General features: G+C 39.3%; 1 pseudogene; it reads left to right on the top strand.

Annotated features, from left to right (window-relative positions):
• The first annotated feature begins 867 nt into the window (after window positions 1-867).
• On the top strand, window positions 868-20,625 carry LOC132004961 (AP-3 complex subunit beta-2-like; annotated as a pseudogene).
• The last annotated feature ends 4,866 nt before the right edge of the window (window positions 20,626-25,491 follow it).

Genomic DNA, 25,491 nt, shown 5'->3' with positions numbered 1-25,491 from the left:
ATAATTTCTTGTGCAATGCACTCTGTTGGTGGCACGGGTTGTGCATAGTTATATGAGGAGTCTTGGCAGGACAAGGCTGTGTAGATTGTCTGGGACTCATACATAATTACAGTGATGGAGGCTTGAGCTGCTCTTCAATGCACCCCATGCTCACCTCCAAATATGCTGATCATCAACTTACCAGCTGTGGCAATTATTTGATATACTTTTTTTTAATACTTAAAAGAATTGTATTTGTTTGAGATATTCCTGTTATCTGGATTTTTTAAACCTTTAGGGGCACCTGGGTGGCTCAGCAGGTTAAGCCTCTGCCTTTGGCTCAGGTTATGATCCCAGGGTCCTGGGACAGGGCCCCACATTGGGCTCTAACCCGGCATTGCTCAGCCGGTAGCCTGCTCCCCCCCCCCCCTCTCTGCCTGCCTCTCTGCCTACTTGTGATCTCTCTGTCAAATAAATAAAATCTTAAAAAAAAAAATTAAACCTTTAATATGGCATCTGCTATAGTATGAGACCTCCAGGATAATCACATTCTAATTAAATGTCTCTTTCTTCCTATTACCCATTTTAACACTCTGTAGGGAAAGCATGATCTAGATACAAGATTGACTTTCACTTTCTAGATTTTTTTTTTTTTTTTTGAAAAATCAACCTACACAAAGAAAACAGAAGCAGCAGCAGCAGCAGCAGAATCAGAAGAAGGAGAAGAATGAGGACAGGGAAAGAAGAGAGGGTGATGGAGGAGGAGGAACTACTTTTCATAATTTACTCATTAAGCTCCTAATAGCAAAGAACAGACTGATCAATGAAGTTCATATTTCATATGCATCCAACAAATGCTAAGCATTCTTTAGAATTCAGTGATACACGATGTCGTCCGTGAAGATTTCCGTGACAATTCCCATCCATCCAGGAATGATGATCACTGCCTCGTACTTACTTCCTCTAGAACGCTCACACTACTCTGTAATCAGTTTGTTGGCTCTCTTTCCCAGCACGCTGTGAACTCCTTGGAGGCACTAGATGTGTCTTATTTATCCTTATATATACACTCTTTGTTCCACCTCAAGGATTTGGCAAGTTATTGTAGCTCAAGAAATGATTGTTTAACTAAAAGATGTAAATCAGCATCCTGTAAATAGTCTAAATGTTTCAACATGTTTTCCATAAAACATTCTCCTGAAATTTTACCTTTGTGAGGTGTTGGAGGTTTGAAGGAAAGGCAAAAATAGGAAAAATTTAGAAAAATAATAATAAAAATAGGTATTTGTTGATTTAAATCTACCTGCCAGGTATTCTGCAAAGGGTTTCAAGAACTATCTCCATTTATTTTCCCAACAACTTCACGCAAAGAGAACATTTATTATATACACCTGATAGAACAGAAAACTGAGATGTCCATCATTTCTCTGAGGAAGGATAGTCAGCTCAGAAGTTGTGAGACTGGGTATCAAACAGATCAGCCGTACTCCAAAACACACTCTCAGCTGGCATTTTTATTTCCTCCCTGGCAAATGGTGACCCTTTTGGTGCTTAAACCCAGCTAAGGAGCTTGAAATGCAGCCAAGGAAAGGCTCACTAAGCAAGACTGTAAAAAGACACTGGAGGTATAGAGAAGTAGAGCTGTACCAGGATGTCCACAAACCAGAAACTAGACCCACAAGCTGAGAGTAGAACCCATAAAGAAATCTCTTCTTACTGCAGCAAGCATTCACTGTGCACCTCTGTGTTCCAAGTCAGTACTGGCCCCTGACACAAAGCCAAATGAGACACACGACAAGCCCTGGAGGGTCTCACAGTGTAATAGATTTTTACTCCACAGCGTCACTGTACAATATGTTAGCCACTGGCTACATATGGCTACTTAATTTAAACTGTAATTAAAATTAAATAAAACTGAAAATTCTGTCCCTTTATCCCTCTCATCACATTTCAAATGCTCAACATCCACGTGTGGCTAGTTGTTACACAGGACAGAGTAGATATACAGTATTTCATGCACTGCAGAAAATTGTATCGGACATGATTGCTCTCGACAACCTATCTTGCTCTGGTAGCAAGGAGGCAAATGCCAACTATGCCTCTTTGGGCAGGATATTTAGCCTCTCTATACCACAGTTTCTAATCTCTCTACCAAAAGAATATAATTACAATGCTTGCCTTTGAGGGCATTATAAGAATTATTTTCACTAGTTCACATAAACATTTGGAGCACCCACTTAGTTGGTATGTGCCCAATAAATATTAGGCTTTAAAATTATTGTCTTAGAGGTCACTAATGATGTTATTTATCATCTTGCAAAACGCATGATAAACCCTGAGAAAAGAGTGACCCCTTTCCATTTCACAAATGAGAATGCTAAATTTTATGAGAAATTACCCAGACAAATCAGATTCACCTGAGTGGGACACTGAATGCACAACTCATGCAAAACACTTGTGCTCTTGCACACGCTTGACCACTATGGCACAGATCTTCTGGCATTTACATGCTAAATCTATTAATGTATGTTATGACATGTATGATATAATAAACATTGTATAAGCAAAGTAAAACATATGTGATAAATAATAATTATACAAAAAAGCATACTAGCAACAGACACTACTTATCCACAGAATCAAGAGTTATTTAAACTGGGCTTGGCTGTAATACAGATAATTCAAAGAAATTTTGCCATCCATACCTTTTTTTTTTTTTTAATTTTATTTATTTGACAGAGAGATCGCAAGCAGGCAGAGAGGCAGACAGAGAGAGAGAGGGGGAAGCAGGCTCCCCACTGAGCAGAGAGCCCGATGCAGGGCTTGATCCCAGGACCCTGAGATCATGACCTGAGCCGAAGGCAGCGGCTCAACCCACTGAGCCACCCAGGCACCCCCACCATCCATACCTTTTCAACTGCATTTGGAAGCTAATAGGCTGGTTTCACTCAGGACATAAACATATCTAGAGTATATCTAGATATCTGGGATAGAGTCTTCACAATGGAAGGTACTGGAAGGGAATAGTAGAGTCCCAGTGGGTCTTTCATAGAACACTGGAGACATTGGGTAAATAAGACAGATGCCATGGATCCACTCTGCATTCATCTTAAAGCCATTCATTGAGTACGATGTTGAGTACACTATACTCATTTATAGGTTGAACAGCTGAAATTCATGTCCGATATATATTTATAAATACTGCTTAATTAATATACTGCATTTGAAAGAATTTTGCTACCAGAACTGTTATACATACATTATTCATTCAAATGAAATTTTGTTTGATCCTCATAGAAAATTAGATACTACTCTAAAACTGATAACTAACCTTCTCACATGCATAATAATGAAAATAGCGAGGAATTATTGTGTGCTTATTCTATTCCTAGGACTTTAGATTGTATTATATAAAATCCATGTAGAAACAACAAACAAAACAAAAACCGTTAATAGATAGGTTTGATTCTGCTACTTGCTAGCTAGGTTAACATGAGTACATTATTCAATCTTCCTGAGGCTCTGCCTTCCTATTGGGATAATTCCACCTACTTCTATATTTTTAGTGAGGATTAAAGTAGATAATGAATATGAAGCACTAAGTATATTGTACATCCTATACCACTTAATAATTAAAAACTAAAATTTCAAAGAATGGTATAAAACATGCCCCTCACAAAAATAATATAAAATAGGTATTATTGTTTCTTATTTGCCAGTGAGGAACTGAGGATCACAAATCTAAAAGAGCAAATCCAAGCTCAAAGCTGTCAAAATGAAACCTGGTGAAATTAACCATTTACCTCTAGATCTGGCACATACCTTCCATTGTCCTTAAAATAATACTACATGTTGCCGTGAGGCAATTTTTTTTTAAATGTTAATGTAATGCTGAGAAACAGGATATATAAATTCAAAATGTCTACAGGCAAGGAGTGAAAAAAACATGGGAAAAAATTCCATATCCTGGTGACCCATATTTTGTATCTCTAGCTTGGATCTTCCCCATGGATTCCAGGCTTGAACCCACATACTCTCATGACACCAAGGCTCAAATGTCTGATAATTCCCTAAAAATTAATATCCCCCAAACCAAATTCTTGATCTTACTATTTCTAATTTCCACCTGCGTTGTCTTTTTCTCTACCTGGAAATTCCACCCCCCAGTTGCTCAACCCAAAGCCCTTGAGTTACTCATGATTTCCTGCCTTCTCGTATATCCCGTATTTAATCACATCATAATGTATCAGGAACCCAGTCGCTCCCCAATTCCTAAATGTTCTAAATGTTCTAGTTATCTTTTTTAAAGACTTTATTTATTTATTTATTTATTTATTTATTTATCTGAGAGAGAGCATATAAGAGTGACCTGGAGGGGCGTAAGAAGAGAGAGAGTCTCTATCAGGCTATCCAATGAGCACAGAGCCCAACGTGGGGTCCAACTCACAACCCTGAGATCCTGACCTGAGCCAAAATCAACAGACTTAACGGCTGAGTCACCCAGGCGCCCCTCCCTACTCCTCTCTTAATCTCTTCCCAGCACAGAATTAGGATGATTCTTCCAACTCTTTAAAAGAAAAAGTCAATGCCCTGAGAACAATCTGAAAGATCACCTGTCTTCTGAATACTTACTCTCCTTGCATTAACTCTCTACCTTCGAATCACAAGATGGAGCCCTGCTCACTTAACTACACTCATCTCTTCTATGTTCTGTCAATACTAGAGGCATGGTCCCATGCAGGATTATGCACTGCTTGTTGCTTCTTCTGCCTTCCATACTCTCCTCATCCAGCCGGAAGGTCAAAATTACACCTTCTTTACGTCTTTGTTCGCAATCTCTCACTCAGCTTTTCTCTTGCCGTCCTATTTAAAATCACAGTGCTGGGGCGCCTGGGTGGCTCAGTGGGTTAAAGCCTCTGCCTTCATCTCAGGTCTTGATCTCAGGGTCCTGGGATCGAGCCCCATGTTGGGCTCTCTACTCAGCAGAGAGCCTGCTTCCTCCTCTCTCTCTCTCTGCCTGCCTCTCTGTCTACTTGTGGTCTCTGTCTGTCAAATAAATAAATAAAAATCTTTAAAAAAATAAATAAAATAAAATCACAGTCCTTTCTACCCATACACACACTCCTTATTCCTCTTCTCATTCTTATTTTTCCATAGAGAATAAATATCACCCTCTGAGGAACAGGGTAAGATAGGAAAGGACACAGCATGAGATTTATTCTCTTTTCCCCATTAAGAAATTGTAATCTCCATGAGAGCCCAAATTCGTATGTTTTATTAATTTCTTTATCCACAATACCGAGAATAATGGCTCAAACATTACAGGGGTTTAATAAGTATTTCATGAATGAATGAGTGAATACACAAGGCAAAAAGTTGTTACAGTGGTAGAGTGCTATTTTATGCTCCTTATTTTTCTCTTTTTTAATATGAGCAATAATTCTTTATATTTTAAATGTCATGGTTTCGTAAATTATAGATATTTTTGAGTTTCCATTATTGTGCCTATAATATTTCATTTCTGTTTCCTGTCTTGATTTTGGAGCTCTGCTTTTGGCAAGCAATGGAAGAATCTAAAAATGTCCATTGTTTGAAAACAAACATGTAATGATAAACATAGTACTAGTTCATGATTTACTCACAGTGGTAGTAACAAGAGCAAAGTAATCATTCACTGAGAACCTTTTATGAATTTTGGATTCTGGCTGATCTTCTACTTGTGTTGGTTTATGTGACACTCAGAAAAAATCCTATGAAATGTCCATTATTAACAAGAGATGCAAAGTGAGGTGCAGAGATCCTAGATAATTGGCTATGGTTATGGAATTAGTAATTGAGAAGTTGGAATGTTAACACTGACAAGACCTTATCTATGCAGTTCACAGCATCTTTATGTCCAAACATTAAAGTACAGTATATTGAAAACAATTTAATTTGTTCAATACAAACTTGTTAACACAATTGACTAATATATGGATTGAACATAATCAAAAGAATTACAGTTTTCCTATATACTTTCTAGAGTAAGGTTTTAAAAGTAATTCATGGCTCTCAAGTGAACTCCCCTGTTTGAGCCAAAGTATCTTATTCTTTGCCTGCACGTATTTTCTGCTGCTGCTACAAGTCTTGTAGGATAAGCCAGTGACTCTTTACACTGCCTTTCTTTCTGGAGTGGCCTTACTGCCTTGAAAAGGACTCATAATCACTCGGTTACCTTCCCTTAGATATGTTTGCCAGACTCCTTAGGGAGGCTTTGAAATTCTGACACTTTGTGTTAAGTGCACTGAGTTTGCCAAAAATACTCTTTGTTGGGGCAGCTGAGGACTTTTTTATTTACTTATGGACACAGCATGGTTTATAGCCTCCCAGAGTGAGGAAATAGAAAAGGAAAAGGGCCAAAACAAAATCAAAACCAGCTAGTTGGTAAAGTAAGTTTAGTTTGGGGGGAAAAAAAAAAGAGAGAGAGACTCTGAAACATGAAACTCCTTCAGAAGTAATCAAACTGGCTTAAGTGGAAATGATATTAATTGAGCACCTATTGTGTGCCAAACCTTGTATAAAGTACCTGTGTAGGTTTTACAGCATGTCTTTGGGGGGGGCAGGTGGAATCACTGATGTCCATATTATTCCCACATAAAATTTTTTTTTGGCAGGAGCACTGTGTTGGAAGAGTTTAAATACTTATTCAAAATCAACTGCCTAGAGGCACCTGGGTGGCTTAATCGGTTAAGTGTCTGCCTTCAGCTCAAGTCATGAGTCCTGGGATTGAGCCCCACACTGGGCTCCTCTCTCCCTCTCCCTTCTTTTCCCTCCCTCTTCCTCCCTTTCCCTCTCTCCTTCACCCTACCTCTCCCTCTGAAATAAATTATTAAAAAAAAAAAATCAACTGCTTACTTGTCTCATTTTGAAAATTGTGAGCCTTCAGGTTCAAATCTACAAATGAAAGGGGAATGCTAATGGTAAGAACACTGTTTACTGGTATGTAATGTACTCTTTCCCCTTCCTCTAATCATACCACAATAACACTTCTTCTAAGGTTCTGGAAGGATAGGAAACCTTGTAAAAGTAATAGTGGTGAAACTCTCCTCTTGCTGATCAAATACTTAACATTTGCTTAATAATGATAAACTTTCCATTAAATTTCAATTTATCAAGTGTGCCATGCCAAAGTTCTTTAAACCAGAAGCTAAGGCCAAGAAGGAGTAATGGGACAGATTTATCATTTCACTAAAAATAAAAACAATGAACAAAGTCAATGAAGTACTTTTTTCCAGCCATGCACATAGGGTAGCACAGGACAGTGATCAATGAAAGAGGTGAACTCTATGATTATCCCCAGGTTATGGCCTAGTGAGGGATTTCAGATGCAGTACTGAGAAGGACCCAGTCAGAGCCCACCAATGCCACTAAGCTGAGAACATGGAGATCAGAGTCAGGTGTATGGTGTGAGGCCTAAAATTAAGATCCAATATTATGTGCTGCCTTTATATCTGGTGAAACTGAGAGGTTCTCAAATGGTATAGCCACAAGTTCACCTCCTACTTCTGCACTCATGGATGAGATCTCCTAGCCAAACCACCTTCAGGCTCGCAGTGGAATAGTGGGTTCCCCTGACAGCTCCTGGAATTAGCCAACAAACCAATTATATTTTCTCATAGGAACTAGGGGGTCACCACACCCTCTCAGTACTACAAAGCCTGCTTCCCATAGACTCTGGTTGTTCACTGCTCCCAGGAGCCACCTCTGTACGGTTCTGTGTGGTGTGCTCCATCCCCTCCTCCAGACTGTGAATATATATGACTATTAACACATGTGACTATGGTCAGTCTCCTCTGTCCAGTGTTCGGTGACACAGGTTTGGTTACCCTCAAAGGTCTAGGGTGAAAATCCCTTCCTCACCAATGGGGTAAATAGGAGGTAATTAAAAGCAGGAGGCCAAGATGGGAAAGGTTTGCAGATCACAGTACAGGAGAGAAGTAATTTTACACAGAAGAAAAGCAATGGGAATCTTGGAGCATTTCTCTTCATCTTTGCCTCATCAATGATAAACATACATATAGGCAAGACTACTTGAGAGCAGAAAAAGAATCATGCAACCAGAAAGTTAAATCCTCACAATTCACAGGAAATCAGAATATTTAGAAAACTCCATAGTATCTCAGTAGGAGGGCAAAATTAGATATAGGTCAGTCTAATCTAAGGATACTTATCATATAACCTAAAAGCAAACTCAAAAGAGTATCTTTCCAGGTAATTTAACTGTTTTCTAGCATAAAGTTCAAGAATACTTAAAGATATACAGAAGTATCCAGTAACAACAAATTTAAAGATCATAGTGTACGATACTTCATTAAAAACTGCCAGTTAAACAAAGAATCAGGAAGATCTGATCCTTAAAGGGGGAAAAAAAAAAAAAGGCGATGGAAAGAGACCAAGAAACAACCAGATACATGCATACCTCCTTTTATCTCACTTCACAAATAATTGCATTTTTTACAAATCAAAGGTTTGGGGCAATGTTCCATCAAGTAAATCTGTTGGCACCATTTTTCCAACAGTGTCCATTCACTTCAAGTATTTGTGTCACATTTTGGTAATTCTCACGATATTTTAAACTTTTTCATCACTACATTTGCTATGGTGATTTGTGATCTGTTATTATGACTTCCTGGAATGGCTACATTTATATTATATTTATTTATATTATTTTATATTTATAATTTTATTAAGTATTTTGCATTAAAGCATTTTAACTTAATTTTTAAATATGTACACTTTAAGACACAATGCTATTGCACACTTAACAGATTACAGTATAGTATAAACACAACTTTTTATGCATTGCGAACCAAATTTTATTTGACTCACTTTCCTGTGATTCACTTTTTCGAGGTATTCTGAAATTGAACTTGAAATACGTCCAACATATGCCTATAGAATTACTACACAAGGACATTAAAGATGTTATGATCAAACTCCTGTTATGTTCAAGAAGAAATGGGAAACATTAAAAATGTTAAATAGCAACATAAATACGCAAAACAAACTAAGCTTCTAGACCTGAAAACTATAGTGTCTGCCTTGAAAAACACAGTGGTTTTCAATGGCAGAGTAGATGCTTCAGGAGAAAAGATTTATGAACCTAAAGACATAGCAATAGAATCCAGGCAAAATGCAACAGAGAGGAAAAAGACAAAAAAAAAAATAGAGAATATATCTTCAGTGAGCTATGGGATAACTACAAGTGGACTACTACCTGTGTAACTGGAGTCAAAGGAAAATCAGGGCAGGATAATACAAGTAAATAAAACAAAAATTAAAAAAACACATTTCAGGAAATAATGACTGCTGTTCTTCCAAATTTAATGAAAACCATAAGCCCACAGATCCAATAAGCTTGATAAATCCCAAGTACAGGAAACATGAAGAAAACAACGCAATAGCATATCTTAAGCCAACTGCTCAGTTACTATAACAAAGGGAAAGTCTTGAAAGTAACTACAGAAAAGTAGGTTTTTTTTAAACTTTCTTTTTTAAGATTTTATTTATTTCTTGACATTAGTAGGCAGAGAGACAGGGAGGAGCAGCACCCCACCAAACAGAGAGCCTGATGTGGGGCTTGATCCCAGGACCCTGAGATCATGACCTGAGCTGAAGGCACAGGCTTAACCCGCTGAGCCACCCAGGCACTGCAAAAGTAGTAGATTTTGAACAAAAGAATGAAGAATGTTAGATTTCTCACTGGAAACAATGCAAACCAGAACAGAACAACAATTCTACTAAAGAAAACGGTCAACCTAGAATTAACACAGAAAAATATGCCTCCAAAATGATGAAATAAAGACTTTCTCAGATATATAAAGCTAAAAGAATTCATCACCAGCAAGCCTATGCTGCAGGAAAATGCTAAAGGAGTTCTTCATACAGAAGGAAAATTATAGCAGATGGAAATACATATCTACAGAAAGCAATTAAGGGCACCAAAAATTATAAATATGTGGTAATTATGACATATTTTCCTTTTTATTTTTTTCCTTCTTTTTAATACCTATAAAAGGAATCAAATGTGTACAGTAAAAAGTAATAACTGTTTTGTAAGACCTATAACATAAAGTAACATGTATGACAGTAATGTTACCAAAGTCAGCAGGGGGGAACAGAAGCATACAGAAAGTTATATAATATTACTTAAGTTAAACTTAAAGATGGTCAATGAGAAATGATGAAGACTTCTCAAAAGGACACAAAAGCATATTGATGGGACTCCCATTCTGAAAAACTCCGAGCATCTAAATAAATTCTATTATAATCCATTAAATCAATTATGACTCCATGAATTCATACTGATGCAAAAAGTGGACAAAAGTAATTAGGGAAGGGAAAGTTCTTCTTTTATTTTATCCCTAGATTTCTTACTTTCCTGAAGTATAAGGCATTTTTTTTCCACCAATCATACACATGGATATTGTTCTGTAGACCCAGTCTATATTCCGCTTTCTGTTAAAAATTGGTAAGCTAGTTCAATAATATGAAAGGCTCATTAAACTGCACAGACTACTTGATTGAAGGCATGAAACAAAACTTTATGTATATATTTGGAATTTTTCTTGTTATTGCTTTTATTGATTTAGAAACACAATTTGATTTTTAATTTGCTTAGACTTTGTCTATATAGTTTACAATCTTTATGAAAATTCTGTTTTCAGGCCTAGTCAGTTTTGAAATCCAAGGGGAAAAAAGCATATGATTTTGATAAACAGATAACTCAACTGACTCTTTAAACTTTTAAAATGCAGCTATGTGTTGTTCAACATTAGTACTGAACTTTATCTATTTGGGAATTTTTGAATCCAGAAATAAGTACTTATGTGTGAAACTCCCAGATATATGTCCACTCCCTTCCCCCCATAATTGACAGAGATGTTTATTACTTCTCAACAAGAAAATGAAACTACTACTCTCTTAAGAATCAGCTACAGAAAGAAGATAGAAAAAAATTTTTTAGTCTCTCTTGTTCTTTATATCAGCTACCACATATATTGCAAAGATGGCTATTCCAGTAAAATAGAACAAAAACTTTGGACAATAGAGCCTTATTATTTAGGGCATATAATAAACTTCAGTACACATATTTTGGAAAAAAATTAAAAAAATAAAAAACGCTATCAGAAAGTAAGTAACAGAACTCAGTTTCCTTCTTTCTAACCATCCCACTTATTGAGTGCCCAAAATGTGCCAAAAATTACTGCAGGTTCAAAATGTAAACTCCTTATATTCAAGTTTCATATGCTGACCATCACCATCTCACCTTACAAAAAATTCTAGTAACATTTTATGGTCAGAATTAAATATGGATTATTTTCTTAAATCTACAAAAATTGCTAAGTATAATTTAAGTATTAGACTAACAATAAATAGTAGAATTAAAGTAATCTGGAATGACTGCTGATAGAAGTTTTAATAAATACAGGTTCTGGGATTTATTTACACACAGCTACTAGACACAACTTAGAAAACTATCTTCAAAGAATAAAAAAATAAATGAAAGCCTTAAGAAGAATAAAGTGATCTTTATAACCTCAGGAAAAGAAATTACCTGGTTTTCACCCTGGATATATTTTAATATGAAATGGCAGAAGGTGAAGACATACTGTTGTCTGAACCAAGAAGCTAAGGATTTTCAAGTTTAAAATTTATTACAGGTGGTTGCCATAAGACAACTCTAACTATATTATAGATAAAGGAAAGGAAAATTTATATTTTTTTAGTTGTTTACTATTAAATCACTGTATCTCTCCTTCATCAACAAAACACATTTCTACACTCTGTGTTTTAAGGCCTTTTTAAAAATTTTTTTTAAGATTTATTTATTTATTTGAGAGAGACAGGAAGACTGACAGAGGGGAGAGGAACAAGGAGACTCAGCACTGAGCACAGAGCCCATACTTAAGGCTTTTGTTTGTTTTTAACAGATTCAGTTAACAATATGGTTAACTTAATCATAATAGTCCATACCAGCATGGCAGTACTGAACTTTTCCAGATAAAATAATCATAGACCTTGATAATCCTCAACATGCTCCTTTAAAAATTCAAACCTTCTAAGCCAAAAATATGATTTGAGTTATTTGGTTATTACACAGTAAACATGATCTCAAAATTTGAACATTACAATTAAAGGTAACAACAATAAAAAAAATCCAGTAATCCAAAAGCCACAAGCTTGTCTCCAGGATGATTTCAAGAAGGATTAAAGTTAAAGACACACAAAGAGAACAGAGAGTATTAAAATATCAAGCTCCATCAGATGACATGAAGGAAGCTATATTAAAAACATGAAAAATCAAAATGTAAAGGTACTTGCCCCTTATTTAATAACATGGAAAATCATCCAAGTTATGAATAGTGCATTCGCTTCTGGAGCCTAGCAAATCCTTTATTTATTTATCTGCTTATTTTGTTCATGGTAGCACAGACTTCTAAAACCTTCATGCCTGTAGAGATCTGGGTCAACAAGAGGACCAGGATGACTATGATGTGCGCACATACAACCTGATATACGCAAGGGGTAAGATCCCCAGTCTCACTTCCCCCAACGAACAAAACAGTGCACAGGACAGGGAGGGAACAGAGAGACCCAAAGAAGCCAGGGCAGAGCATGTGGGAAATGTCTTTGAAACACAGAATTACAGAAAGCTAATACTTGCTTGAGATAGTCCTCAGGCCATGCTTTCCATAACGAAGACAGAATCATCCAGATCAATGATACACAGGTGTGATTACCAAACAAGCATCCCACTGAGCACTGGGAGGCTGTGTGCAATAAATACATGAACATGAGACTTTATGTATATGTATATGTGTTCAGCCTATGGGGAGGAGTTAGGTAGGACATTTGAATTTGGGTAGTTCTTGATTAAGCAAAACACGAAGTTCTCAGGAACTGCGCTGAACCTGTTTTGTGTATCAGAAGAGGATTGGGGGATGAGCACTTATTTGGCCACCGAACTCCTTTTCAGGTGAATCCTCTGACCCAGCTGATGTTAATAACTCCATTTCTGTCTGGAGCTTTTATATCTGCTGTACTCTCTGAAACATCCTTTGTCCCAGATTTTTGTTAGAGTCGCTCAGGCTTCATTTCACGTATTTTCCCTAACCAACCTATCAAGAGACCCCGGAATCATTCCCACCCCTAGGGCTCTAACACATGACTCTGCTTCATTTAATTCGTAGTACTCATCACTAGGTAAAAATACCTCAAAAAGAAGTGCCTTCCCTGCTGAACTGATCTGCCCTCACTTACAATGCAACCTCTTCGACTGCAGGAATTTTTATTAATTTATTTAATAGATGCTCTATACTCAACTCCTATTAGGTGACCAGTAAATGTTTATTGAACCGTATCAACCAGAATTCAGGACAGTTTTTATTACAAAGTAACCTGCCCAGACTAGAACAGAAAAGATTTACAGAGATCCAATATGCCCAGATATGTAATGAGAACCATTTTACTCCATGTTAATCTGACAGTAAATATAGATAACAGACCACATGGGGGTATATAGCCAAGTTCCAAAACCATTATCTAATTCTTTCTTGCTAGGAAACTGAGAAGAACGGTGAGCCAATGTAGTTGAGAAAGTGGTGTCCAGATTGCACAATGAATACATTATCTCCATGCTGGTCTGGTCTGTCTTCTCCTTTTTAATGTGTCCTCAAGTGCTGCGCTGTCCTGGTGTGTCCTACAACTTTGTTTCTTTCAGGCTTCAGAATCCTAGTTACTAGCATGACTTATGCCTGGTCTTCTAACTGATCACAGTATTCTTCCAGTTTGCTATGTTTATCGATTGATCACTATCGTGTTTGCTCAACTAACAAACTTTGTCACCCACTACGATATATTCTCTTTTTCTAATCTAGTGATTTTCAACGCTACTTGCACATTAGAATCAACTGGGGAGCTTTTAACGGTAATACTGCCAAAGCCCCATTCTAGAGCATTAAATCAGAATTGGGGTGCGGGCATTGCTATGTCATTTTTGAAAGCTCCCAAGGCAATTGTAATGTGCAGCCAAGGTTTAGACCTAAGGCTTCAACCCAAGTGCCATGGCTCAGCATCTCCTTTCTCTCTCTCTCTCTCTCGGTCATGCTGCAGAGAGAGAGGTTTGTATTCTACTCCTCTGGTGGCAATTGCCATTCCCCAGGTAGATCTCAGCCAATAAGGAGTGCCCTACTATGAAAAGAAGTCGATACCATGCTATGTCATGTTTGTTCGAATATGTGTGTGTGTGTGTGTGTATAGCCTAACATCTGTCAAGATGGTTTCATAACAACTTATTAATACATCCATCTATCTACATATCTGTCCATAACTCTCGATCTTTTCAGACATGCTGTACTTCAGATGAGAATTACCTCACCTCCTTCCAGGTGAGACATTGTAGGGGAGGAAGCCTATTCCAAAATGCTCCCAAAGGGGCACCTGAGTGGCTCAGTGGGTTAAGCCTCTCCCTTCAGCGCAGGTCATGATCTCAGGGTCCTGGGATGCAGAGAGCCTGCTTCTCTCCTCTTTCTGCCTGCTGCTCTGCCTACTTGTGATCCGTCTCTTTCTGTCAAATGAATAAATAAAATCTTTTAAAAAAGTATGCTCCCAGGAAATTTCTATAGATAAATTTGTGAAAGAGGCTTAAATGCTTCATTTTAACTGGAATAAACTCTGCCTAATACACACTTTAATGGGCAGATAATCTCTCACTGTAACCAGTCATCTTCCTATAACCTGTTTATTAAAAAAAAAAAAAAAGAAAGTTTCTAGGCTGGGGACATTTCTTGTTATAAATCCCCCACTGTTATTAGTATACATAAATGTAAACTATTTTTAAACATATTATCATTGCTAACTTTAAAATTATATTCAGGATATACTAGAACATGTGACAATTGTAAAACAAAATGAAAGCAACTTAAAATAAATTTTGAAATAATGACACTAACAGAAAACTATTAAAATAATGAGGGCCGGAGGACAATTCCCAAATCCTACCTCCTTTCCCTGAGGAAAGCGTAGGGAAGTTCAGGGTATGTTTTCTGGGGCAGGGGGGTGGGGGAGATGTCCTTATGCATTTACAAATACAAGTAAACACATGGTCACTATATTGTGAACATAACTGGTTTGTTTTTGTTAACTCTTCCTCAGTTGTTATGTGTGTTCTCTATCATTCCAGTACCAAGATGGTGAGATGCCTCCTGCCTCTAGACCCTTAGCTCATTGTCGGAGCATTAATTCATGCCAAAACTCACAAGAAAACATAGCTTGAGATGAGATGCTGACGAAAAGCCCATTTACTTCTTCAGGTAATGCCTGAAGGTTTTTAATGGGACACAAATTGTTACGGTGATGGAGTCAGAGGTCAATCTGATCATGGAACAACACTGCAAGTTCTCTGGAGCTAGAACTAAACCATCTCATTAATAGTCCTATTTTGCTGTTTTCCAAGATCACACCCTGCTTTCTCTATATTACTCCAGAGAGGAAGGAGATAGATCTGAGCGATACACTGGAGGCAGAAGGAGTAGAAGAAAGGATATTCCAGAATTATTTACAGATATATGGATAGATAGATAGATTAGTAAATTAGTAAGTTAGCACCAGAGGAGTAGAATACAAACATTATGATGTGAAATGTTGGGGTCTGGGAGTGAAAGTTCAAGAAAGAATTCTTGAGACAAGGCCTGGGCGGCTCAGTGGGTTAAAGCCTCTGCCTTGAGCTCAGGTCATGATCCCAGGGTCGTGGGATGGAGCCCCGCATCGGGCTCTCTGCTCAGCGGGGAGCCTGCTTCCTCCTCTCTCTCTGCTTGCTTCTACTGCCTCCTTGTGATCTCCGTTTGTCAAATATATAAAATCTTTAAAAAAAAAAGTGTTTTGTGTTTTTGTTTTTGGTGGTTTTTGATTGTATTTATTTACTTGAGAGGGGAGGCGCAGAGGGGTAAGGGCAAGTCCTTAGCAGACTCTACGCACAGAGCTCCGTCTCATGACCCGGAGATCACTACCTTAGCCAAAACCAAGAGTCGGAAGCTTAACCGACTGAACAACACAGGTTTCCTACACAGGTGGTTTCACTAAAGCACGGGACAGGCCCCATGAGCAGAGAAGCTGCAGTGGAGTTGTGAGGAGTGACTGATTACAGATTTTCAAGTTGGGTGGGAGTTATGAGAGCCTAAGTCTCTAAGGGAATTTGGAGAAAGGTTTCCAGGACCTTGAGGGGCTAGCTATTATTAGGATAAGGTCATTTACTACTGTCTACAAAAACCTTGGTCATGAGACCCTTTACATGCTATCAGCAGACCACGTTTGGAGGATAATTACTAACATATATCTTGGGGGAGGGGGTAGAAATAAAGGAAGCTTCCAAAGGGATTTCATATATTAAAGACAGCACAGGATCCTAGAGGTCGGGTTAATGCCAAGTTAAGGTTGCCTTCTCCTCCTGCAAAGTATTAACATGGAGATAATGGAGCTCCTTAAGGATGGTCACTCTGCCTGTCTCAAGTATTTATCAATGGGCTGTAAATTGTAAGGAAACGTAATTTTTTTCTTTATTTCTTTTGCCTTTGTTCTCCACATTACCATCCATATATAAAAGAACAGTTAACACTTACTCAAAATGTGTAGGACCCTCGCCCAGCCATGCTGGCACCTTGATCGAGGGCTTCCCGCCTCTAGAACGACTGGGTTCAACACGGGAACGTAAAAAGAACCTAAACTCCCCTCTTACCACGGACAAACCAAATTTCCATCTGAAACTCCTCTGTGAAAGAAGGTCCACACAAAGGCAAGCACAAAAGCCTGAGGCACAATCTCACCGCAGACTGCCCACCCCACCCCCGCCCCAAGCCACCTAGAGTCCGAACTGAACTCAGAACCTGCAACTTCTCGCTGAATGCAAAGGGTTGGAACCCCACACCAGTTGCCCCAACTTTTAAGACTGGCAGCTGAGGGAAGAGCCCCCCAAACATTTGACTTTGAAAACCAGGAGGGCTCCAGGCCAAAAGACCCACAAAGCTCCGTAACAATCTGAGAACCGCGGACTCACCTGCCCCAGGGGGCCGTGCAGGGGCGGCAGGTCCCCAGGCGTCCAGACTGTTCTGAAAAATGCTTATTTGCTAATCTGAAAGCATCCAGGAGGAGGAGAGGAGGCCTGTAATTTAAGACTCATTCAGGGGATGCTGGTGGAAGGACAGCAACTGCACGCTCTCCTCGTGCCAGGCTCTAGCGGCCGCCACCATCTTCATAACTCTGCCCCCCCCCCCCCCGCCAGGTGCCATCCATCATCTACATACGGGCAATTCCTTCCTCCCTAAGATGTCATTAGCTGAAAGGTTGACTGTTAGGCATAAATTACACTACAAAGGAAAACCTCCTCTCAGTGGACTAAAGCTTTGAGACTTCATAGACTGTTCTTAAAACTGGTTACACGCTTGGGGTCCCAGGGTGGCTCAGTGGGTCGGGCCTCTGCCTTCGGCTGAGGTCGGGGTCCTGGGATGGAGCCCCACATCAGGCTCTCTGCTCAGAGAGCCTGCTACACCCCACCCCTCTCTCCGCTTGCCCCTCTGTCTGTTTGTGATCTCTGTCAAATAAATAAAATATTAAAAAAAAACAAAAACAAAACAAAACTAGTTACATTATTAAGTCTGAACAGACTGAAGAAAAGGCTTAAATATTTATAATAATCATTAGCAGGGGTGCCTGGGTGACTCAGTTCCTTAAGCGTCTGACTCTCCATTCTGGCTCAGTCCCTGATCTCAGGTTAGGGAGATCAAGCACAGCCCCTGAGTCTGTGCAAAATGGGGAAAATCTAGTTGAAGAGCCTCTCCTCTCCTTCTGTCCCTACTTATACCACCCACCCCCCAAGCCTACCCCCACCCCCAAGCTGGTGCATGCAAGTGCTTGCCCAGGCATCCATGCTCTCTCTCCCTCTCTCTCAAATAAATCTTAAAAAAAAAAAAAAAAAGTAATAATTTCTGTATGTTCTTCCAGGAGAACATAGTTTGCTTACTATTTTAAATCGAAGTTTAGAAACTATAAATGTGTATTTAGCACAGGTCTTCCCATTTTTCTGGTTCACTGGATTATCTAGGAAAGACCCACAGAATGTTTTCCAAAATGTTCTGGAGAATGACTGGATTCATATTCTTGTCACTTTGAAAAAATTGGCCTCATTGATGGAGCAGTCTCTTGTATCAGTGGTCAGCACTTGATGTGATGATTCCTAAAACATGAGCCTTCCTGGCTCCCTCAGCTTGTTCCAGTGCAGCCCTGCCCATTGCTCTCTGTGGCAATTTCCAGGACTTTTGATTCAAAAAACCTTTCTCTGAGGCAGGAGTTTCTATTTGTCTAGAAGGCAAACTTAAATAAAATATTTTGCGCTGAAAAGAAAAAAAAAAGTCTTCTCCAGCATGTTGGGCACATCACCCAGCCTCTCTCTCTCTCCTGGCCCACCTCCCCATACACTGACCCCAGTCCTGCCCTCTTCTTACTTTTGTCTTCCTCCAACTTGTCTTCTATGCCATTCTACTTAGTACACCTCTCTTCCCCATACCTATCACCCTTTGCCCCAGCCCAAGTTCCCCATACCTCTGGCCCTGTCCTCTCTACAGTGAGGGGCAGTACACGGCCACCATGCCCATCGAGCATCCAGTGGGTTTCAATCCTACTGAAGAGCTTCTGCATCAGGTCAATCAACAATCCTATAGAAGTTCCAGACCTATATTCACAGCATGGACAGGGACTTTACGGCATTATGATCCAGGCCACTGGATGCTGATCAACTAACATGGGACAAGTCTGTGACACCTGCCTCAACGGACTGGTGCAGCCACTATTTCAATGTGATTGAAATAGTGGCTGCACTGTGATTTATCACAGAGTCAGTGGTCATCATTAAGAAGCTGCTGCAGATGCAGCCAGCACAGCCTGAGGATGTCAGAAGTTGGCAAAGCTCACGTTAACACCTAGGCACTCCTGGCCTGAGCCAGCATCCTGTGGCTCATTGGGGAATACAGTGAGCATGTCTCCAATATTCACCTGATGTCCTGGGAAAAATGGCCAAGTCCCTCACAGCAGAGCAAGACATCCACAAACTCCAGGTTATCAACCTGGCAGCCAAGCTCTACCTGACTAAACCCAAGCAGACCAAACTGCTGACCCAGTATACACTAAATCTGTCCAAGTCCCACCAGAACTGTGATATCTGTGACCTGTCACCTGGCAGCTTATCCTCTCTTCAGAGTAGGGTAGAGCCCTCAGCCACCATGCCAAGAAGCTCTTCCTGGCACCCAAACCAGCCCCAGGCTTGGAGTCATCTTCAAAGACCAGACTACTTCCAGCTGGACTCGTTATCCCACCCATTAAATGCCAAGGCCACAGGCTACCTAGAGCTCCCACACTGGCCAGAGGAAGCTCCAGACACATCTGCGTGCAACGTGGAGGTACCTGAATGGACCAAGTGCTCAAACAGGGCGAAGAGGAAGGAGAAGAGGAGGAGTCAGGCCCCACAGAGTCCACAAATAGACTCCCAGAGTCCAAGAGTGAGTCAGTCAGTGAAAGGGCAGCAGCCAGAGCAGCCAAAGACTCCAGCAGTGAGTCTAATAATGAAGACCACTATGAGGGTGAATAGAAAGGAAAAGGAGGGAGAGTGAATACAATGAGGAGGAAGAGGAAAAGAGGAAGATGAAGAAGGTGCCAGAAAGACAAGGAGAAGGCTTGTCTTTGCATGAGGGCAGAGATTCCAGCTGTAGCTCATCAGAGTCGAGATGATATTTGATCCCAAGGAGGGGCAGGAGGAATCTGGCTCCTGAGAAGAAGGAGGAGAAGGAGGAGAAGAAAAACCTCCCAGTGGATCATGGACTCCTGCAGCCAAAGAAATGTCTTTGTTTGATCCAGAGAACTTCCCCCTTCTAATGTCCACCTTGTGTCTCCCACCATGGCTGTGTTCACCTGCCTGGCTACTGACATGGGAGGTGGGATAGTCACAGACTCTTCCCTGATGCCCGTGCTGCTGAATTCACTGTCAGGGGTTGGAAGGCAGGAGCAGCTGCACCTTGTAGCTGGTGAGGAGCCGGCCATGGACTAGCATAGTATCTGTGCATACCCATTGCTCTAAGAACTCCCATATCCCCATCAAGGGCCTGCATGTGGTCACCCTTAAACTATCTGCTGGCATTAGCATCCTGAAATTGAGTCCCTAGCATCCAAAGAATCTGTCACTGCTTCATGGGCATTAATTTCTGTGACTCAACCTAGGTGCTCAACTTCCAGCTGTGAATCCAAACCCAACAGTTCCACATCTCCATTCAGCCACCCAATGAGTAGTGGCCCCTGTGTTCATGAGTGAGAATGAGTTCACGAAGGTACGGGGAAAGCAGATGGACATGAATGAAAGCAGAGAAGCTGAAACTGCCAGATACCTGTTGGAAGTGACCACACGGTGGTACAAAAGTGCCTGCGTGGATAATGTCCTTTGTGGGACATCTGCCAAGTAAGCTTTGAAGGGAGGAAGGGAGAATGCAGACTAGTGAGAGCTTCGTCCTGCTGACCCTGGACACCCTGCCTGCTGGAGCTGCCTAGCTGACAGTCAACAGCTGTTAGTCTCTCTTTCTCTCCCTCTCCCTTTTTCTCACATCAGATAGCATATAAGGGAACCTCTCTCCCTTTCTTTGGTCATGACCATAGACCGCCTCCCAATTCCCCTGCCCATGAATTCCTAGGACCTGTGCAGAGGGAGACAACAGCTGCTCCCTCCAGTCATCCCAGCCTTCTGTAGCTATTTATGTAGCAAAATCTCAGTATTCTCCCGGATATAAAACATACATGAAATATGATACCTAGACTTATTGTGGCCATTTTGCAATATATACAAATACCAACTATCATCTTGTACACCTGAAACTAATATAATGGTGCATGTCAGGTATATCTCAATCCAAAAAAAAAAAAAAAAAACATAAAATAAAATGTGTATTTCTGGGCTATAGTTCAGGAACACTGAATCAGAGTATCTGGGGCAAGCCTAGAAATCTTCCTTTAAAGTGTCCAAGATGATTTTAAAGCAAAGTAGAGTTTTAAAAAGGCTGATAGTATGCCTTATAACCCTCCAGTTTCAGCAAGACACCCTCTCCATCCTGCGCTCTTCCACACTGGACCAGCCCTTCTGGTAAATGGGTACAAAGACACCTAAAAAAGTCACCGAGAAGGAAAATGTCTTCTGTCTCTGGAGCCTGTTCCTTCTAAGGAGCTAACTGACAATAATCAACCAAATGAGTTCTACTAAGACCAGCTCAGGAGAGGCAGTTCTCAAAACTCAAAGAAGGGGGGGTGGAACCTGGGTGGCTCAGTGGGTTTCGGCTCAGGTCATGATCTCAGAGTCCTGGAATCAAGACCCGCATCGGGCTCTCTGCTCGGCGGGGAGCCTGCTTCCCCTTCTCTCTCTGCCTGCCTCTCTGCCTACTTGTGATCTCTCTGTCAAATAAATAAATAAAATCTTAAAAAAAAAAAAACTCAAAGAAGAGTGAGATTTCTAACTTAACAGAGTTTATAATCTGACAGAAGACAAGACTACACATAAGTTATGTAAGGAGAAAAAGAATATATAATCACCCTAATTCCTTAGATAATTATTTTAACTTTTACATCTACTTTTTTTTTTTTTAAAGATTTTATTTATTTATTTGAGAACACCAGAGAGGGAGAGCACAGCGGGAGCATGAGAGAGAGAGAGAACCAGGCTCCTGCTGAGCAGAGAGCCTGATGTGGGGCCTAATCCCAGAACCTTGGGATCATGACCCGAGCCAAGGGCAACAGCTCACCCCACAAGTGGAAACTTGGAAGAGTATTCTAATCTGCAGTCCAGGATTTTCCATTAAATATCCTAAATGCATAAACATAATTTAGTCTGGATTTTCTAGCCTCTTATTCTAGAAATTTCTTTTGCTTTACTCTAACATTAGACTATAAATCTAGATTTAAAAGCTATGTTGCCTTTCAAATATCCTGGGTTATTTTCTCAAATCATTCAAAGATTCCAGAAATTCCATCATTTTGAAATCTTCTATTGCTTTTGATAAGACAGCTGTTATTTTTTTCATTAATTCACTCAAAGTAATAAACTGAGAGTAATCTATATCCTAGGATACTAAAGATCATTAAAACTTAGTCCCTGTTCTTATGGGCCTGAGAGAGAAGGCAGAAATATAAATGATCATGATCATATGCTCCAATTTTAGAATATATATATCATCACTATATAGAATATATCTTGTCCCCTTTCCTTGGCAGATAATGATTTTAACAGGCATGAAAATGACTGGAATTAGTACACAGAAAATAGTTCTATCTGAGCTGGGTGGAGAGGGAGCACATATTTTAAGGCAGCAAGGATATGGGCAGGTGACAGATGACAGATAAGGCAAAGAATCTTATTTTAGCAATGCAGAAGTAAAGGACCTGTAATGATCTACTCAGTGAAAGGAACGTGCTCCTTAAATAGTCGCTATCTGACATGCTTTTTCCATTTGATAACTAGATTAACCGTGACACAATAGGATTTAGGGCATGGGGAGGGAAGGAAGAAGAGCTCTCAACACAGAACAGAAATAGGGCTAGAGTTCGGGGTTGCCTTGCCCCACCAACCAGAGATCTATCATGTGTGAACGAAAGCACCCATCAAAGAATTTCCACCGCGAGATCCTGGGATGACTTCGTTTGTCACCCAGGCTCCAGCCAGCTGTGGCAGGAGTCTCAGATGCTAATTGCCACCATGAGTTCCGAGATTCACACGCTGAACACTATGACATAATCCTGGAAGAAGACAAGGAGATTGGGGAAGACAGATCTCTTCAGTCCTGCTGTGAGACTAGAGAAAAGCAAACCCGAAATGAACTTGACAACTTTCCCTTTAATTGATTTAAATTAGGAATTCCTCCAACATCCAAACTGTTTTCTAATTAAGTTCGATATGAATGATGGCCCAAGTTGTCGGTGGTTGAAAGGTGAGTTTTCTAAAATAATAATGAATTAGGGATGTAATCTAGTTTTGTGGAGGAGTAATCCAAGTGATTCAGATGACATCTTTTAATTCTGGGGTTTAGGGGGAAGGGAGGTGGCAGTGATTAGATTATTTGAGATTTTAGTAAAATGAGAGATCCTACTCAAAAAGCCTTCCAAATGCTAGGGTTCATGTTAAAAATAATTTTGATGAGATTTATTTTTATTCATTTTAAAAATTGATATGTGCTCATGAGAAAATATTTGGGATACAGAAAATAGAAAAATAGGGGGGAAAAAAAAGTACCTATTATGTCAGATGCAGTCACTAATAATTTTATAACATTTTCGGTATACAGGTTTCCCTGCTATTTCTTGCTATTATTATCCCTCATTTTCTTTATACCACCTCGCTTTTATGAAAAACCTACATTAGAACTACCGATTTTCACTAACCAAAAGAAATCTGAAGAAAATTTTCACTTTTACGAAATGGTAATTGCATTTTTTGCTTTATGCCATTTTAGCTTACAAAACGTTTCGTAGGAAAACTCTACTTTTAAATAGTGGGGAAATATGTACTTCACTCATGCTTTATATTCTAACCTGTACATCATTTTGAGATGATGTGAAGCACTGTATGTTTTAAATATGTATCTGTCTATATAATAAAAAGCAAACCTGTTTCCATGATATTAAAGTATTTTGCAAAGGCAAAGTTAATCCTTGCATACTATTTCTTCATATAAAGCATGCCATAATTTCTTTGTTCTCTTCTTTCAATCATATATGCCATTTCCAAGTGTTCAAAAATATCAAGGAGGCTATACAATGTGTATATTAATGTGAATATTTTAACTTTTAGCTGATTTTGATTTTTTGTTTGTTTGTCGAATTCTCCGGATTTATTGCCAGAAATAAGATTAAGTGTTAAGGGTTATGGACATATCTAAAAGTTTGATGTATTTTGTGACATTTTCTGATACGTTTACCTCAATTTTTGCCTCACCATCAAGGTAAAACTGTAAGCATTCTCATATTAAATATTCTGATTTTTACATTTCCTCATTTTCTCTAACTCTGAAGCTGAATTTGGATTTATTTGATTGCTGCGAGGTAGAATATTTCCATATGTGCTTTTCAATCGGTATTCTCTTGCAAAATGTCTATTCAAAACTTTTTTTAAATACATGAAAACAGGTTCTCAATTCCTTATTTTTAAAGGATATGGTTGTTTTGTGGATAGCTATGCAATAAAAATGTGTATGTAATCTCACTCTTCTATAGTTATGGCCCTCACAAAATTTTAGCGACATTACCTCCAAGTAAACAATGGCGGGAGCACCCCCCCCCCCCCCCCCCGGTCACACAGACACTCACCCTCCTATCAAACTTCTTTCAGCATTGAGCAGAGAGAAAATATCTTCTGGGTTCCCTATCCTCATTCTTCTCCCTGCATCACTATACACACAGCTCGGCCAATTTGATGGGCTCCAGCCAGAAAGACTGATTTCCTCTCCAAAGGAAATCAGAGAAGTTGGTTGGATTCACCGGGAAGAGAAAACAGATTTAGTGGTGGTAAAAAAACCAAAAACCAAAAACCAAAAAACCCAGCTCATATATGAAACCTCTGGTTAGAGAAATATTTGTGCTTCATGGGGAGTTCATTTGAGACACATAAATACATAAATGAATAAATATATTTATTTTCCTTATAGGGGAGAACACTGAAAATTCAGTGAAATCACTTTTATACACCTTTTTTTTTTTTTTTCTCCTCCACACCAAATCTCTACTGTGGTCATTTTCTGCAGGGATTTCAAAAGTATTAGCTTTGTTGTTTCTGCTACTACCTAAGAGTTCTGTCCGTTAATAAAAATATCTAAAATAACATACATTCCTTTATGAGTCAACACACATATTTATACTGAGCTAATGTAAAAGGGGATTTAGTCTTGGCCAGTTCTATAGAAAGTGCCCTTCCCTATCACAAGAATGTGGTTTCCTTAGCCAACTGCTCTGTAAAATTTGGGATATGCTTCAGCAGCAGGGGGAGGGGGAGGACTGAAGTAATTCAATAAGAAAATTGTAACTAAAAGTTCTATTATTCAATTCATATTAAAAATGAAATAAAATGAAAATATAATAAGACTCAAAATAAATTTGAAGTGTGAATATAACATGAACTATTAGTAATAATAATATTTTTCCCTGCTAGAAAGTGAATCAATGGAATACATTTCCCATTCTGTTTCTCTCAAGCACCTCTCCTACATGCATTGTTTCATGAGGGATTTTTTTCATTTTCAACCTTCTGACCTTCGTTTCCTTGATTGCAAAAGAAGGTTAATATTTCCTACCCCATTACACCTTTGTGAGAATTACAAGAGAATTACATGTAAATTAAATACCATAAAGCCTAGTGTTCGGTCGGTAGGTGTTCATTAAAATGTATTTCTATCAGGTTGCCTT

This window comes from Mustela nigripes, chromosome 17 (genome assembly GCF_022355385.1).
Source record: "Mustela nigripes isolate SB6536 chromosome 17, MUSNIG.SB6536, whole genome shotgun sequence".
Classification (NCBI taxonomy): Eukaryota; Metazoa; Chordata; class Mammalia; order Carnivora; family Mustelidae; genus Mustela; species Mustela nigripes.
This window is presented reverse-complemented; position numbering and strand designations above follow the sequence as displayed.